The sequence below is a fragment of the Empidonax traillii genome, unplaced genomic scaffold (assembly GCF_003031625.1).
Source record: "Empidonax traillii isolate 1590-97213 ecotype Southwest subspecies unplaced genomic scaffold, ASM303162v1 scaffold44:size1908036, whole genome shotgun sequence".
NCBI classification, from domain to species: Eukaryota; Metazoa; Chordata; class Aves; order Passeriformes; family Tyrannidae; genus Empidonax; species Empidonax traillii.
The window spans coordinates 798,265-815,908 of NW_020955237.1; the positions used below are offsets into that span (position 1 = coordinate 798,265).

The 17,644-nt window shown below is 40.7% G+C and overlaps 1 protein-coding gene across 5 annotated transcripts in view; it reads left to right on the forward strand.

The window, feature by feature from the left end:
- Positions 1-763: 763 nt before the first annotated feature.
- Positions 764-17,644, forward strand: part of LIFR (LIF receptor alpha) — a 47,925-nt gene continuing 31,044 nt past the window's right edge. The window contains exons 1-3 of one of the 5 annotated variants that reach the window (XM_027878696.1): positions 768-879; positions 1,370-1,625; positions 9,227-9,333. The gene's annotated coding sequence lies outside the window, so the exon portion shown is untranslated. Of the gene's footprint in view, positions 880-1,153; positions 1,282-1,355; positions 1,626-9,226; positions 9,334-17,644 lie in introns of those variants that run through there. The other 4 variants (XM_027878698.1, XM_027878695.1, XM_027878697.1 and 1 more) reach the window with 4 other exon arrangements.

The window sequence follows — 17,644 nt, forward strand, 5'->3', positions numbered from 1 at the left end:
GCAGAAAAATGCAAGGAAAACCCAGCAGTCACTTTTTCTCCCCATTCTCCTGTGGCTGACTAGGGCACAAGAGAAGAGCCACAAGCTTGCCAACTCTTCTGATTTTATGGGTCTCATGGCATATTTTTTTTAATTGCCAGACTCTTGAGACTGTGGGATTGTGAAGATTTCAAATTTAATTTAAAAGAGAGGCTGGCATGCAACTGTTGTGGCTTCCATGAAATGCTGGATGTCAAGTCCCAGACCTCAAAAACTAGAGGCAAATACAAAAATAAAATGAGTCAAGAATTGCCTAGGTCTGGAGGGCTAGGCCCACTGCGTCAAACCCTGGAGGGCTGGCAGCGCTGGAGGCATTCAAGGTACTTTTCGAAGAAGAATATTTGACCGCGTAACAGAGAGAACTTTAAAGGCTCAGATCAGGTCCGTGACTTCACCCTCCCGCGCAGGGCACTCGCCACAGCCCGCCAGGGACCCAGCCACGCCACCGAGTGTCCCCAGCAGCTCAGTCCCCACCACACCGACATGACTAACGGGGGCCCTGCAGCTCCGGCCCAGCAGCACCGGGGCTGCAGTAGCGGCAGGGCCGGGCCGGGCCGGGCCGGGCCGGGCGGAGGGAGCCGGGGGTGCCCGGGGCAGGGCCGGGGGCGGCGGCGGGCGGTGCGCGGTGCAGGCTCCGCCCGCGGGCAGACCGCCAGCCCCGCTCCTCCATCTCTCTCTCTCCCTCCCTCCCTCCCTCTCCTTCCCTCCCTCGGCGGCTGCATCCCTCCTTCCTGTCGGCGCTGCGCACTGCTGCCCGCCGGAGCTGGGGCCGCCGGGAGCGCGCACAGCCCCCGCACCCGCGGAATGCGACCGCCACAGGGCACGGCGAGGCGGCGGCGGGTGAGTGCCGGGACCCGCTCACACCTGGGAGGGGGCGGCCCGAGGGGCGCAGTGATGGATGTTCCTCCATCCCTCCCTCCCTCTGCCCGCCCCGGGGAGGTACCGGCCGGGAGGGGCGGAGGGGGGGGCTGGCGGCGGGGATTTTCGGAGACCCTCAGCTCGCCTTGCTGCGGTCCTGCGGCTCGGGGCTCCGCCGGGGCTCGGGACAGGTGGTGGCGGCGGGGTCGGAGCCGGAGCCGGTGCCGGCGCGGAGCGAGGTGGAGCCTCCCCCGGGGGCGCCGGAGGAGACCGGCAGCTCCTCTCCGCCGCTGCCCGGAGCCTGCGACTTAAATAGAGGCTGTGTTTTGTCAACAGCTCATTCTGCTGACCGGCAGGTTGGCTGGTTCAAGGACTGAGCGGTGGGTAAATACTATTTATGCCTCTTGCTGTGATTTTATTTTATTTTATATTATTTTGGTTTGTATTATTTTATTTTACTTTGAATAAGCAGCACCCTTTTGAAACATGGGACCTTGGGAGGGCTGTCCAGAGTCCCTTTTGCATTTGGGGAGCATCCAGACATGCTGGGCGCCTCACTGCGCACTGGCTGTGCAAGGACTCCGACGCAGTGGAGACAGAGCTTGCTGTGTCTGTTTTGAGTGATTGAATTTCTAATGTGTGCAGAGATCGTGTTTGAAAACGGATCTCTCAGAGCCTCTGAGGTAGTTCTGCAAAGAACGTTATTCCCTTGTTAAAATTCAACGTGTGTAAGTATATTCAGACGAGGCGTATTGTGCTGGCATGCTGTGTTTTGCTTTGGTAGGAATTGGTTATATGCATGGTTGGTTTTTTAATTATAGTCAGTGATAAGTGTCTAGGAAATTTGGTATCAGTGGGAGTAAAGGTCTGGATAGATAATATAATCGTCTCATACTGGGGAGACTTGGACCATGAGCTGTTGTTTAGGAATTGTCACTCTGATTCTTTTCTACAGACTTTCACACTTCAATTCACCATTGCAAAAATAGTCAAATATTCGTATTCCATAATCAAGTCCGTACCCTGGCAAATTCTCCTCAGAGAAGCATGGGTGTTGGTTTAGATTTCTTCTGTCTCTGAAACCCAGCTTGTCCTAAGTAAGGCAGTGTGACTTGCCTTTGACATCTCACCTGGCAGTCCATTCTGCCTTTTCTCCTTAATGTAGAATTCTTTAAATTCTTCTTAAACTCTTAGTTCAACCCCACAGCATGAATCCAGACTGTTAATCAGACTTAGCAGGTTTAGTAGCTGTGGGAAAGATTAAAGTCTATGTCATGCCGTGTTCCTTCTCAAATCAGCATGTGGCAATGCCAACTGAGACTGTGTGTTGCTTGATGTAGATCCATCAGTGCCCACATGCTTTATATATAAAGCTTTGTACATCCTGTAGGGAAGAATGCATGAATGCCTTGATCTGAAAAAAGTCTGTGGTTGTACTTAGCTTATCAACCATTGTATGCTGTATGCTTTTGGTGATAAAGGTAAACTTTGATTTCTGTTGAACTCTGTAGATAAAGGTAAGCGTAGACATAGAATTCTCTTGGATTTGACCACAGTGTGAATCAAGATCAAAACAAAAATTATTTGTTTGATGAGGGAAAGGATTTGGATGTGGAAGAGGCAGAAGCAAATGCCATGAGTTGACCCACAGAATGAGTAGCGCTAGTTGTATCTGCAGTTGGTTGATATTGCTCGGCGTGAATTGCTGGTCATTAGCTGGAGACAGGACTGCAGATTAGTCCTGAGAGGTCTAAGGAGTGAGAGTCTAATGTCAGTAGACTGCAGGGCTATAATCTAAACTGGAAAATGTTGCAGAAAGCCAAAAATGGAAGGCTTAAAAATCTTTAGATTGGAGCTGGTTTGGAGTATAACTTTTAGGGAGTCACCTTATTTTGTTTATTTTCTGTTTACTAAGTCTTTTCATCCTTTCATCTTATTGCTGTTTCACCTATTCAAACTTTAATCAGTATTATTAACTGATAACAGTTTCCATTGTGCACTTCCCAAGCACACTGCTTTAGTCACCTAGAGCAACCAATGGCAAGCACTATCTATGAGTAAGATTGTGCAAAATCCCTTTACAGGTGTGCTGTGGAAAGGGGGAGACTTAACCTTTAGGTGAGGGCATTCTCAGAGAGTTGCCAAAGGCAAATAAGGAATATATGGTAACAGCCATTTGGGTGAAGATGCTCTTCTGAAAGAGAGGAAAACTTTTTCACAGATGGCAAAGCTGTTGCTATTATTTAAGCAGATATTCATAGGGCTTTAATTTTCAAGTGCTTGTTGAGTTAAAATCTGTGGCTATAAGGTCACGTCTATTTTAACATCTATATTATATCATGCAGCTCAGGGCTTTAGTAAGTGTTCAAAAAATATCTGAATTTATAAATATCCATAGGGATTGCTAGAACAGAGTCTCTCAATGTATTAGAAACAGCTCTCTTAGAGTATGAATGTTGGATTGTTTAATCCAGTGGGTGACTGACAGGTTTTGTGCCTTATGAAGATGTATTTAAACTTCATGTGTTGGTAGGAAATCCACCTGAAAGGTGAAACCTCCAGAAGACTGGCAATCTTAATCAGCCTAGATGTGTCTAAATACCAACTCTGTCTTGCACAGTGCAGTGCATCACAAGGCTGATGAAGATGGATTACGTTTTTCTGCAAATGACTTAATAGGTGATGTGACCAGGTGAATGAGGTTCTTTTCCACTTAAGCTGTGTGCTAGTGCTCAGAGAAATGCAGAGGAAATTCAGCAGTCCTGTTGTGTTGATACATTTGTTGGATGAAAGCAAAAATGATCTGATATAGTTTTAAATGATAATATATATTACCTTGCAATGTTTTTATCTGAGCTGTTGAAAGACAAGTTTCAGACAATGGAAGGAAAATCAGAATAAAGAAACCAGAAAACTTCTCGAGATTAGTTTTGTTTCATTTTCAATAGTACATACTGATCTAGGATGCAGTAATAATTGAAACTCTGGGATCTTAGATTCAGACATGTTGGAATAGGGAAAGGATGAGAAATAGAGAGATGAAGAAACGTTAACAGTAGAAGAAAAGGTCTGCTGAAGGAGATTTAAAGATACTTGAATAGGTGGGAGGATTGAGAACACAAACAGAATACTGATGGCTCTTTGAGAGAGGACACTGTTGCTCTGAGTTAGACACTGATTTATTTGCAGGAAGACATGAAGAATGGGTATGAAAGGTAGTTTTACTCTGGTTACCATAACTAGCTAGAATTAGTTGAAATTATTAATGTTTTGATGTCTCTTCCCCTGAGATTTAGTTTGACTACTTTCTGGCTTCCAGGCATCAAATTTCTCTCTAAATATAAGAAAAATAAATTGCTTCTAGACAGGACTTAAGAGGTGGTTGTGCTGTGTGCTCCAAAGTTGTTTGATGCAATTTGTTCCATAAAACTGTAAAAGATCAAAATAATCTTTGGAAGCAGGACCTAGAGTCCATGGTCCCTTGCTTCCAGTGAGTGCCTGCTCAGAAGGGCATGGAGTCCTGCTCTGAGGCAGTGGTTACTTAAGCCTCAGAGAGAAATGTCAATGACAGACAGGCTAGAGAAGTCTCCATTGTGACTTGTCTGTCACTTTGAGTAGTCTCTGGAGGTAGTCAGAGGCGTTTGCCATACCCAGGGAGTGCTGCAGTGGCTCAACTGCTTTAGAAAAGGGAACACTCCTGCTGCTTTCTTTTTCTATGTCTTAATACAAAAAGCTTCTCATTTTTGTGTAGAACCTGATTCTGTGGTTCTGTACACTTTTTATCAGCAGGTACAGGTAGGGAGTAATTTCTCTGTGAATCTTGAGTGTCTAAGCATCAGGCAAGTGGTGTGGCCCTGTCAGAGATGAGATTGCATCTGTGCATGTTGATGCCTACCAAATTTATCATCACCTCTCCTTTTATTTTCTTTTTCCCTCTCTCCAGTACTTAGCTGAAGTTAAGTGGGATTTTTGAAAGTTTCTTTTGGTTGAAGCATCAAAAGTTTGGGGTTTATAGATGCTTAAATGTCACCAGGGTTGATCTTCCAGAATCATATAAATTTCTTCCAAAATTATTAGCATGGCAATGATGAGGGTCATATAAATTCCTAGATGAACAGTCCTATTTTCTTACCTGTCCTCTGAGGGCTTGAGGGGCAGCTAGGATACAGAAAATACAGAGATTCCTTCCCTGTGTCTTTGCCTTCCTTCCTTACTGACTTATAAGCTAACAGATTGCTTTAGAATGAGTGATGTCTGGAGGTTCTTATCGATCACTGAGAAAAATATCTGGGATCTGTTTTTCTTATGTACCTTCAGTTTTTTGCTGGTCATTGCTATCCTCCTTCCTCTGGAAAATTTGCAGTGTCTGTATTTACAGACTGTGGGAGCCCTCCTGCGCTGCATCTGTGAGGTCCTTGCACTCCTGCAAGCACCAGAAATTCTCAGCAGGGGTTTTTGCCACTTTGCTGCTGTCTGCCTTTTCCTGCTGCTGTCTCTTGGAATCACTCCTAGTGGCAGGTTTCACTGCGAGCAGAAAGTGCTTAAACTAAAAATAACTCCTAAGCCATTGGTATGAATGTTGGTCAGGGTGTAAGGTTTTGAAGGGCACATGTCTGCCCTCCTTTCTGTGCACTGTCTGAAGCTGGCACTGGAGTGGGGTCAACTGTTGCTACAACAGAACCAGCTTTCCCTTATCCCACAGGCAGAGAACTGCTGAGTTGTCAGCTGTTGAGTCCAAATTATGCCTTTTACCTCAGGGAGCACAAGTTATAAAAGCACGTGTCATGGAAACAAGGACAGCACTGTAGCAATTCCCTGCTCCTTCTGCTTCACTTCCTACCCTGCCAAAAATCAGACCCTCAGCACATCCCACAGCAGAGGATGGACCACCTGTGTTGTCAGCTTGCTGTTAGTAACAGCTGCCCCCTCTTTTGGGCCATGTGTTGTCAGAGAGCAGAGTCGCCTTTCTCTCCTGTAAACCCAGCAATTCAGGGGTAGTTTCCTGCAAAATCAAAAGTGTAGCCTTTCAGCCAGCCTCGGTCTCCTGGTGTTAATCCTTAAGTAGATAAAGTAGCACTTCCTTGAGACTGATTTTATGTTACAGCATTTTCCTCACCAGGCAGCTACTTTCAGTGATACAGTTCTTTTGGTTTTGTTAGGTTTGTTTTTCTTTGGAGGGTGGGGGGGAGGGCAGAGGAGAAGGTGAATGGTTCCATATTGATGAGTAACATTACACCAGTGTTCTCTGCCAATATAGCTTACTGCATTTTGATCATCAGTTAAGAGTACTTTCTTTTGGAATATACACACATTCCAAAATTAGAGGTATACATTTTTGCTGGCTTTATACCTACAACTGCACTGATAACAGCTTTGTAATAATTGACTGAACCTTGATAGTTTCATCTCAAGGTTGCCTGATAGTTTGTAGTGCATAATCATGGAATTTTAAATAAAACAATGTATTTGAGTGTTTTCTTTAGGTGATAAACACTGTCTGAAAAGTATGCTGGAATGCTTCTTATGCTTGCATAATTTTTCATTATTGCACAAGTTGCTTAAAGGTATAATAAAAGTACAAGTAGCAGGGGTGACTGAAGGTGGTTTACACTGTCAGTCTGGCTCAGAAACTGTCCATGTTATACTTCTGGGCCACAGCCAGCCATTTAAGCTAGTTTTGCTCACTGAATAAATCAGTTACTTCCCTCCAAGAGGAAATACAAGCTCAGTTGACTAGAGAGCATAGTTAAGCACTTATTCTGGATGGTGTGGATATGGCCTATGGCAAGCTTGGCTAAGGTGGTGAGCAGAGCAAGCCAGCTCTGTTGAAGCTGGCTTTATGCCCTTGAATGCCCCCCACATCGAGCCCTTGGGCATGATACACATTTCAGCCTAAAGCTTTAAAAACTTATTTCTTTTAATTTCAAGGACTTTGAACACAGAAACCCAGGAAAAGCTCTTTTGGAGGCAAATGGTGACCCTGGCCACTTGCTGCAAAGGTGTCTAGTCCAGATTTGAACATGGTGGTTTCAAATAGTGTGAAGCTGAGCCCATCTACAGCATTTAGGCTGTGGGTGAAGACATCTCCACACTGCAGTCTATCAGGGTGGTCTGAGCATCTCTGATATTCATGCTTTCTGTAACTTTATAAGCTGCATTTCAAATTACTTGCATAATTGGGAGTTGCTTATCTCACATGCCTTAGAGTATTCAGATGAGAGGGAAATTTGGAAAAGTGGAAGAAAAGCCATGACTGCTCAGCATGAGGCTGGTCTGGGCAGGCAGTTTCCTTTTGGGGTTGTTTGATGGTATCTGCCTTAGCCTGGCAGCCCTTTCTCCCTTCCAAACAGGATTTAGCACGGTCATCCAGAAGCTCTTGTGCCAAGACAGCAGTGCTGTTCATTGTATGATGTAACTCTGTTTGGATGGAAGATCATGGTTTTGCACTTCTTGAACTGGGTGATCTAATGGCCTCTCTTAACTGTAAAATCAGTGAGGACAGAGCTTCAAAATATCCTTCTTAAATAATTGGTTTTAATATTATTGCCAGGCCAAAAACCTTCTTAAATCAAATGACCTTCAGAAGAAAATTATAGTGGTCAGTATTATAGGTGGAGCTTCTGCAGATTCTGAAGTCCAAAGGTGAATGTAAGTTACAAGTGTTCCAATTACAACTAATTTTCACAATAATTCATGTTTTGGATCAAGTTCAGCACTTGCGGCAAAAGACATGTTTGACCTCTGAGGTTTTACAGCTAGTCTAGAGCTAAAACCAAGGAGATAAGCTTTCAAAGTTTAATTCTAGGCAGAAAAAAAAAAAGAGAGGAGGAGAGAAAGAAAAAAACTAAAACAAAATTGTGATTTATATTGTAGACTTCAGCGTTGTCTTGAGTTATGTGCAACAAGAACTGAAGTACTGTGTGAGGTGAATGTAAATGTCAAACAAACTCTTTTACTCCTCATAGGGTTTCTCCTGGTTGCGAGGATAATAATATCTGTTCCCTAGGGTCTACCTGTTCCTCTTCCTTTTCCCCTTCTTCCCCCTGCTCCATATGCTTCCAAAGGTCATGGCTGTGGGAAGTCTTTTAGTGCACAGGTCTCAAAGCACGTAGCTCATAATTCATCTGCTAGAACAGCATTGTCACAATTCCCAATTTAGAACAGCCTTCTGCTCCAAATTAAATGTGACTGGCCTGCCTCTTTTTTCAAGATGATGGGAAATTTTTTGGAAGAAGGTATTTTTGACCATATGTTGCTACTTATTTCAAATGACAGGATCACTCTGAATGTAAATCCAGCAAGGTGTCATGCGACCCTTATTTTAAATTTACCCCAAAATCTGCAGTTTGTCCCTTGTATATTGTATTTCTTCACCATTAAGATGCATATTTATGTGAGATGTCTCCACGATTTGTACTATTCTAGTCTGACACTAGTGTAATGTGAACTAAAGGCTTTAATATGGGAAGCCCTATATTTGTAGTGAACTCGTATTTAGAAGTTTTTTAGGAATGCATCCAGTCTTATTTTTTGTCAGTCAGTTCCCACCTCCCTTGAAGAGTTTTGCCAATACTTAGTTAGTTTTACATTTCACAATGTTCACTTTTCAGAGGAGGTCTGCTACATGGCACTTCCTCTGGTGTCTGATGTGGTGGATTAAGTTTAAATCCTTTCTCTGTGCACGTAATTGAGAACTGTGACCAAGTAACCTCACTGAACTAAATGGTTGCATTGTTTTAGCCTTTGCGACAACAGATGATCTCTTAGACCCAAACTGCTCAAAGTAATCATTTGATCCTGTATATAAATCAACTGTGTACTGGATGAAACTACTTCCACTGCTAATGAATACTTAGTTTTTCTCTTGTGCTGTTGGATCAAGTGCTTTTGTAAGGTAACCTTATCCATACAGAATAAGTTGTGAGGACTTTTATTTTTGCTTGAGCTGTGATAACTGATAGTTTGAATATTGAATGTTTTCGGTTGCTTCCTCATATTTCAATTAATAAGTGGTGTAGCTGGTGTTAATATGTCAAGAATGTATCCTTGAAAACGTTAGGTTCTTATCTGTTATCCTTTTGCCCTGCTGTATGCATGCTTGCTAATCAGTAGGTAACTCTGGGTTGGAATTTGGGCAGTGATTGCTGCAGACAAAAATGGGAGCAAACACTCAGCATCACAATAGCTGTCCGTAGAATTAGGTCACTAACAGGCTTTCAGCAAAATAGTTTAATTTTCCTCTCCACACATTCAAACACAGAAGGTATATTTATAATTCCGTATCTTTTCTGAGTAGAGTAGCATTCTTATGTGAGTCTTCTAACTTCAGGTATCTCATGTGACTGTCCAGTTCATTATTCAGCTCTCCCAAACTGAAGACTGAGGACCAAGCCTGTCACAGGCTCCTACAGTTGGGCTCCTGCCAACAGTGCAAATGTAAGTTTATGCATGCCTTTATTCATAAGCTAGAATTAGTCATGTACTTATGTGTTTGCAAATTCAAGAGCAATATGTGTGTATATGTGGTTACTTAGGCTTATTATCTTGTATAAATCTGCAGTAAGTCAGTCATGGGCAGCACTCCACGGCTTTGAAATACCCTCTCATCAGAGGGCACAGGTGATCTCTGAGATGTCTAGCTGCTCGTTTCATGGGACTTGAGAATTAGGATGAGTGAGGTGCTGCAATATAAACCCAGCTATTTGATGAACTGATCAGTTAAAGAACAATTTAACAGGTATTGTTAATAATTGTCCCCAGTCTATCTCTTTTTTTGAAATAATGTGTGTTACATTTTTGCCATTTTTAATGATAGTCAGTTGCTTTGTTTTGGTTTTGGTGGTTTTTTGGGTTTTGTTTGTTTGTTTGTTTTTTGTTTAATTCTCTTATTTGGGAAAAACAGATACTTGTCACTTGCATTCCTATTACCTATATAGGTACCTCTGATCTATTTAATCTCCTCTCCCATGACTTACAAACAAATCCTGCATATATTGTTATAAAGTCAAATACTTATGTCCCTGAGGCATATGCATTTTCACCTAAATATGTTTTGCGTATATGATCTTTGCACAGATTTACTGAACAGCACTTTAGTATGGAAAGTTGCAGAAATGGGAAATCATAGAACTCTGAAGTTATCTTAGGTGATGTTATTCTTAAAATGCTATGTGAGTTCTAATGAGTTGCTTCATGGTGAGATTGGCACAAGCTTTTGTAGAAGAGCTTTTCATAAAAGAGAGAAAAAAGTAAGATGTTGGTGTTTCATAACATAAAATTTACATTAAAGGTTTTTCCCGGTCTCTGGATTTAGACAGGTAAACTTGTAAGAATGTGCCTGGCCTTGTGCATCATGTATTACGTATCTAGGTGGGCGTGTTTAGATGCATCAAGAGCAGAATTTTTCCTTAGGAAATTCTGTTCCTACTGGAATAGAAACTAAAAATAAACTGAAGCAGAACATGTCAATCATGTAACTAAACCAAAAGGTTAGTTCTCCAGCTGACACTCTCTTTGGGTTCCTCTTGCACCCACGTTCTCTCCCTCGGGTCTGGGCTCCTCAGTCTGCAGCCACCAGAGAGACCATTGAGAATTGCTGCACGTCTCTCATTCCCACAGTTGAACTTGCTCAGCACTTTGGTAACAATAGCTGTTTCATTGCTGAGTTGTGAAACAAAAAGGTTAAACTTATCAGCAACAATGCATGAAAAATGTGATGAGCAGCCTTTCACAGGAAGAGATTTTTCCATTCCACTGTGTAGGTACACAGAATTTATTGGTGTCAGAAGCTAATAAGTTGGAAATCCTTTTTCTTTTGTACATTATCTGTCAGCTCAATGCTGAGAGAAGTAAACTGTGAGATTTACTAATAATAGCAGGAAGGAAGAACCCTGTTAAGCAAAGATAGAAAACTTGGAATGACTTGTGTGTGTAAAATCCAAGGTTGTTTTTTCCTCTCCTCAGCCCTTTTTTAGAGTCAGCCTTCAGAAGAGAAGCTAAAAAAAAAAGAACTTCAGGAGGTGAATCTCACTTTCAAGGGAGGATTGAGGGAGAAGGAGCAGATTCAAGTTACAGATGCTGTAGTGATGGTCATGTAAAAGTAATGTGAAGATGTGAGATGTGACCTTGAAAATTTCTGTTTTGTTTTCTCATTTGAAGTGTGAATCACCTCAGGAGAGACTTGTGGAACTGAATCACTCTATGTTCTATTAGTAGCAGTCTCGATTTTGTATGAGCTGCTTTCAATTTTAAATGAGGTGCTGCATCATTACCTTTACAGATGCTGCTGTCTCAGCATTTGCTGGTGGGTTATACACAGATACTCGAATTACTGCTTTTCCTAAGTTCTAAAAGAAATTATAGAAAAATGTTGATTTATTTTACAGCAATAAAAATTATGCGTCCTAGCCTTCTTGCATATTATTTTAAAATGTTTATATCACCGTTGCTTTGTGTCTTTCGCTGAGCGTTATTTTAATGGTGCAGAATTTACTCTAGCAGAGTACTTTTATAGCAGCATTTTCCATCCTGAGACCCTCCATGAAACACCTGAAGAGCTTTGAGGAAACTAGAGAAACTTTCTAATATAAAAAAAACTCCACCAGCGGACAAGATGTAAACTTTTCATTTAGATATTATGAATATACTTAAGTTTTTAGCATCTCTTTTTTGTGGAACTGAGAGATCTCAGTGTATGTTTGAATCCTATTTGAAATAATTTAGCAGAAATTGAAAACAAAAATTTTAACTTTATGTTTTTAAGCAATATTCTTCCTAAACTGAATGATCAGTCAGATTTATTTGACATGGACAGTCAGGTGTTAATTTAATTGTAAAACAACTACATCTTGTGCCTTTGGCATTGCAATAAATTATTTATTTTGATTAGGGCAGTACAGTTAAAGAAGTGTTGCATATTTGTAGAGGGGATAACATCAAGGAGCACACTGGAACTGAGATGAGATTCTGTTTTTTTTAGCACCATCTGAGTATATTAGAGGGGTAGAAAGGATAAAATGTATGAGCTGGTTTGTATTGAGGTACTGGGTTGCTAGCTGTGCTGCTAGAAGATATACAAGTGCACCATAAATCCTTTGCAGGGATCTGCAGAGATCCTGTGTGAGAGGAGCAGAGGGGACGAGGAGGAGTAATATTAGCTTCACACAGCTGGATTAAGTGTGCCTGCTTGACTTTCGGGTCCACGGCTCTAGTGAAGGCTGTGAACAGCAAGAGAATGAGGGTGTACTGGTACCATGAGCAAGTGTGCATTCTGAGTACTTAGGATTAATTTCTACACTTTAACACTTTAAAAGGAGGATATGCATGTATATTCAGAAGAGAAAAACCTCAAGGGGAGTAAGATACAACTAAAACAGCCTGTGAAAGAAATAAAGAAGTTCAACTGCTATCTAATTACACATGGGCAGGCTTGTTCTGATAATGTCATACTATATTGTAGACCTTCCTTCTTTGTCTTTGGAAGGGAAATGGCAGCCTTCAGGGCCACTTGGGAGTGGAGCAGAGAGTAAAGCTTTTCCCCACCCTAGTGGAAGGGTAGTCTACACATTATAACATGCTACAGTATGTCGTCGTGTGATATGTCAGATACTTACTAAGAGTGGAAATACATCAAGGCATGAGAGCTTTTAAAGCCTCAACAAAGATTACTACAATGGGACTTTATCAGAAAATATAGATCTATAGTTTCAGGAATTGCCCATTTCCTTGATTAGTAAAAAAAATCAATTTATTTCTCATAAGTGACTCTCATTCTTTACACTCACTCTAAAAGGAAATCACATAACTATTGCTCCTTTTTCTCCATAGAATTTGGTGTGAAAGCCGCATTTCAACATTCAGTCTTCTTATACACTGTGCATACACGTGGAGCCAGACTTTCTTTGGATTTGGTTCATTGTACCTTAAAAATAATTCGAATACCAAAGGTTTCATTGTAAACAATGAAGGATTCCAACGCTTGGGTCATTGCCAGTTGTTTTAAAAAAACCGCACTTGGAATTACTTCAATAATTATCAGTGTTCTCTTATAAAACTAATTAGGCTTTTCCTGTGATGGAAAGAAGATTAAAGGTCATGTAGTTCAAAATAAGTTTTTGGACATTGCCAGATTAAGGAAAATAAATTCTTTCATTAATCAGGTCAACTTATTTAATGTTTTATTAGTTCATAAGGATGTATAAACTGAAAAGAACCGACACAGACAGAATTATGCAGATAACATGACTCTGATAAGGAACAACAATTTTATCCTGCAGTCCACTTTTTAAAGTCTGAGTGATGTGGTCTGGCCCTTGAACCTCATATGGAGTAAAGTGCAGTCTGTGGGCTAATGACATTTTCCTCTGAAGACTTACTGTCTTGAGAACTACCTGGAGGCTAACAGTACCCCCTCCCAAAACTGAAATGTGCTTTGGAATAATTGATTTGTGTTTCATTTCAGTTCTGTGTCAGTAAAATGCAGTAAGCACAAGAGAAGTGGGAAATGGTTTCTGTGTTTTCATTGGATTCTTGGTTTATATACTGCAAAAAAATGTGGGTGCATTTGTTTCTATGCTCTGTATCTATATTAAATACTGAAAAGGCTTAGTGGGTAGCCATCGCAGTCATGATAAGAGACATTTTTTATATATGCAAAGTAATCAGACTTGTGTGCTTTTGCTCACTGTGCTTACTCCATGCTGTGTTGCAAAGCACAAGAATTCAAGGAAGTGTGTCGACCATGAGGTCACCAAATTCAAGCACATCAGGATATATGTGTCTGTATCAGATTTACACAAATACATCCTTCACCTCCACACAATATTAATTGGTCAGTTGTAGTAAGTACCAAGAAAATTTTTGAATGGGTTAAAAGACGAGTGTGTAAATGACTCTGAGCTGTTTCCTTCTTCTGCACAGCACAATAGCATAGGAGATCAAAAGTTTTCTTTTGGCCAGCAGTGTCCCTTAACCTTCACCCTTTGCTTTGTTCTTTGTTCAGATGATTAGGTGTTTTCCATCTGCACCTCTATGGGAGAAGAATCTGTGCTTGTGAATTTGAGCTGACTTCCTAAGGAAGTTGGACTTATCTGATCATGCGTTGTCTGTCCCTTTTGCCCCTGCAATAACCTTTGGACATGCTGCTCAGGTTCATTTTTCTCGGGATGAGGAGATGAGTTCTCAGCGTACTATGTCCTAACAAGCTTGGTGAAACCCTACGGCTGGATGGAGAAACCTTGCTGATTAAATGGCTGCAGAGTGAAGTCAACCTTTACTGGACTGAAATCCAGACCTCTCTAGCGTGCCTTCTCTGATCTCTAATAAGACTTAGGGGTAATCTATAATAACATTGGCCTAATATGTAATAACAATAAATCATGAACAGGCTTGCAGATATCCCAAAACATATTTAGTCTATTTTTGGTAGTATTTGAGTTCACTGTGTTTCTCAGAAGAGTTTATTTTTTTTGTTGTTACCATCTGGAGAGCAGTGCTTGTGTTCCTAGTAGTGATGGATGTGCTTGTATTTTACCACGTGCTTGATGGCTAATTGATATGGCAAGGACTTCCAAAGTTGGGAGTTAGAAACACAGTTTTCCTTTGAAAGTGCCTTTGTTCTTCTGAAAATCTCACACTAGGAGATCATGCAACATCTGTCTTGGAGACTATTCTTCTGTGGTATGCTGAAGAGGTGCATGAAACAGTTACTCCGGTAGGACTAAGGGTTTCTAAATTAGTATATGGTTTAATTGAAAACAAGCATAATTCAGTGAGACCACAAGGCAAAGTGTGAAAAATTTATATTTTGCTTGAAAAATAAACCAAAAAAAATGTCATCTGGTAAGTTACCTTTTAATTACGGTAAAACTAAACCATCATTTCCTACAGTGTCTCTTTGCTTTGTTCTGCCTTTTCAGTCTGCTGCTCTGCCTTACTGCTCCACCTCTTCAGTATCACTCGTTTTTTTTCTCTCCAGCTCATTTGTTCCAGGAGGGATGTTCTTCCCAGTGGTCTCGGTCCTGTTCTTGTTTGGTGGGTTTTTTTGGTTTATGGGAGTAACCTGAAGGAGTCTTTCATTGTACTTTCCAGATCCTTCCCAAAATTTTATCCATAACTGTGATTGAACTATTTGATATCAGCTTCTGCTACATATTTTCCTTTCTTTGAAAAGGCAAGTCCTAAGGGGTCTCAGTTTCTCTGTGTGTGTGTATATGTTGTGCTGTACTAAATGCTTTTATAGAATCATCCTTGAGTTGCAGCGCTTCTTCATGGATCTGTTGTCTCATCTCCTTGCCAGGTGAGGGTGCTTCTCATGCTAATTGCTACTTGGAAACACTCAATAGCTCTCCCAGTCTGCAGCTTGCTTATTTGTATTTCCAGTGTCTAACAGTCCTGGGATCAGAAAAAAAAGGAAGAACTGGAATTACTGGAAAGCAAGAGCAGCTGCAAGTTGGCCTTAGAACCTGAGAAAGTTGAAACTCGTACTGCATCCTGGGTGCACCTTTACTCTTGTTGGTAAAATTTCTTGATAAAAGACTTGCCTTTGTGGATGGTGCTTGTGACCAGGAAAATTAATTGTTGAAGTGTTGATCCTTATGTTGTGTGTTGTGTCCTGACTTCTCACCTCACCTTGCAGAGCAGAGGCAGGCTGAGGTGGCTGCAAGATAACTGCAGTGGCTTCCCAGTATCTCAGAGGTGATGCTGCTGTTTGGCAGCTAGAGGAAGCAGTGAGGAGGGAATTTTTCTCCTTGCGCTTGACAGGGAAAAAACCCAACAAAACAAATGTCTCATAGGACTGAAAATTTGGCCTTGTGTACTCCTGCACATTTACTGAATAATATATTAACACCCTGTCTTTGTTTCCTTTTCTTCCGCCACAGATAAGGGGAGAGCGTGCACATAGGCAACTTGAATTATTTTATCAGCTTTTAGATAGCGAAATAGCAGATTTTTACATTAATTCCTCAGAACTGGGGAAAGCCAGATTCCCAAATGGGATTCAGTTTTCATTTATAAACGAGTTTTAGTGATTCATGTCCTGCAAATCTTTTATAAAGTGGAATGGTGCCATGTTATAAAACAGAGAGGGAAAGCCTGCATTTAGATTACTGAAGATTTTTGTCTCAACTTTGGAAATTTTTTTAAGGACATGGAAGAATGTACTCTATTGAAAAACAGCCAAGCTCCCTCAAATAAATCTTATTAATTCTGCTCTCATTTTTTTTTATTACTCAGCTAGCTTTAAAGTCAAAGAATGAAGGCTGTGGGATCAGCAGAGCTGTTCTAAAGGAAGCCAGTTCATCTTCTGTTTCTGTGTCCATTGCCTTTACTGTCAGCTGTATTGGCAATTTGCTTGGTTTCCCAGAAATGTGTACTTCTGGCATGGTTTTTTAGATAGGGGATTTTTTTTGGAAGCTTTCTGTTGGCAAAAATAGGATGTGTAATTTGATATATGCATTTTTATCTGCATGTAAGTGTGTTTTCTTTCACTTTGAAGGTTGTATTAGTATCTTTGGGCAGAGACAAGTAAAATGAGCTTTCTCCACTTGCTGAACAGAGTAATTTTTCTTCTAGCAATAAGGTTTGATCTAGGCACAGACTTAGCACCTCCATTTCTGCTTGATTATTTGGGATTGTGGCTGCTCAGTATTGCCAAAAATGCAGCCTCTCATCAGTCTCTACAACATTTTGGTGATGTGCTATGTCATTTTCCTTGAGAGCTTTTAATGGTGGCAAATTATTGTGATGATACTTTGAATTGTGGACAAAAAAAATTTGTAACTTGAGAAAATTTATGGACAACCAGATTTCTTCTGTTATGTTTAATACATGTAGTTTTACTGGTTTCATCTTAGGGAAACTTACAGTTTCCCTAAACCTTTTGTATAAGATGACTTTTTAACCATTTCTTTTTCAGGTATCTGCCTGTGGAGCACAAACATTTCTATGAAAACTGTGGCAACTAATCCTCAGTTTGTAGACATTTTTAAAAAACAGATCTGGAGGCTTTTGACTGTCAGATCAGACTGCAGGCAGAAAGCAGACCAGAAAGTTTATTGATTTTTTTATATATTTTTTTAGCTCTTTTGTTTGTTTGTTTTCAAAGTGGTTTCCAAGCACTTGACAATGAAATACACTTTGAGACCAGAAAACTCAACAGTAGAACAAAGCTTTGGAGAAGTTTTGTGCTTAGAGAACTAATCTGATACAACTGAATAAAACCCCACTTTTTTTCCCCTTTGAAGAAAATTGAGGATTTGGTCAGCTATGCTTTTAAAAAAGAAGATACGCAGAATCAGTTAAGCCAAAAAATATGTAACAAGAAACACAGTCAGTAGGAGACATACCAGTTATTTTCTATTTTTCCTTTCAAGAGGTTAAATTTAAAGAGGCTGGTAATGGCTTAAATGCTCTCCTTTTCTCAGCAGGTCACAGAATCTTTAACCTTCTTTACAGCTGACAAGGTTTTGAAGCAAAGCTTCCACAGATATTTTCCCAGGTGCACATTATTGTCTTGGAGTTCTGTTTCCTCTCTTATCTGTTTTGATCACAAGTAGGTGCACTGTCTGCATCAAAACATCTTTAAAAATAATTTAAAAGTCCATGGTGGGTATTGAGCTGTTTTAAGTATCAACCATCAGTTGTTGGCTTCAGTGAATAGGAATCTAAATCCAATTGTTCCTTTCTACCTTACCTGCATAAAAGGGAATTTAAAATTTCTTCTTTCCAACCTCACGCACAAGGGTAG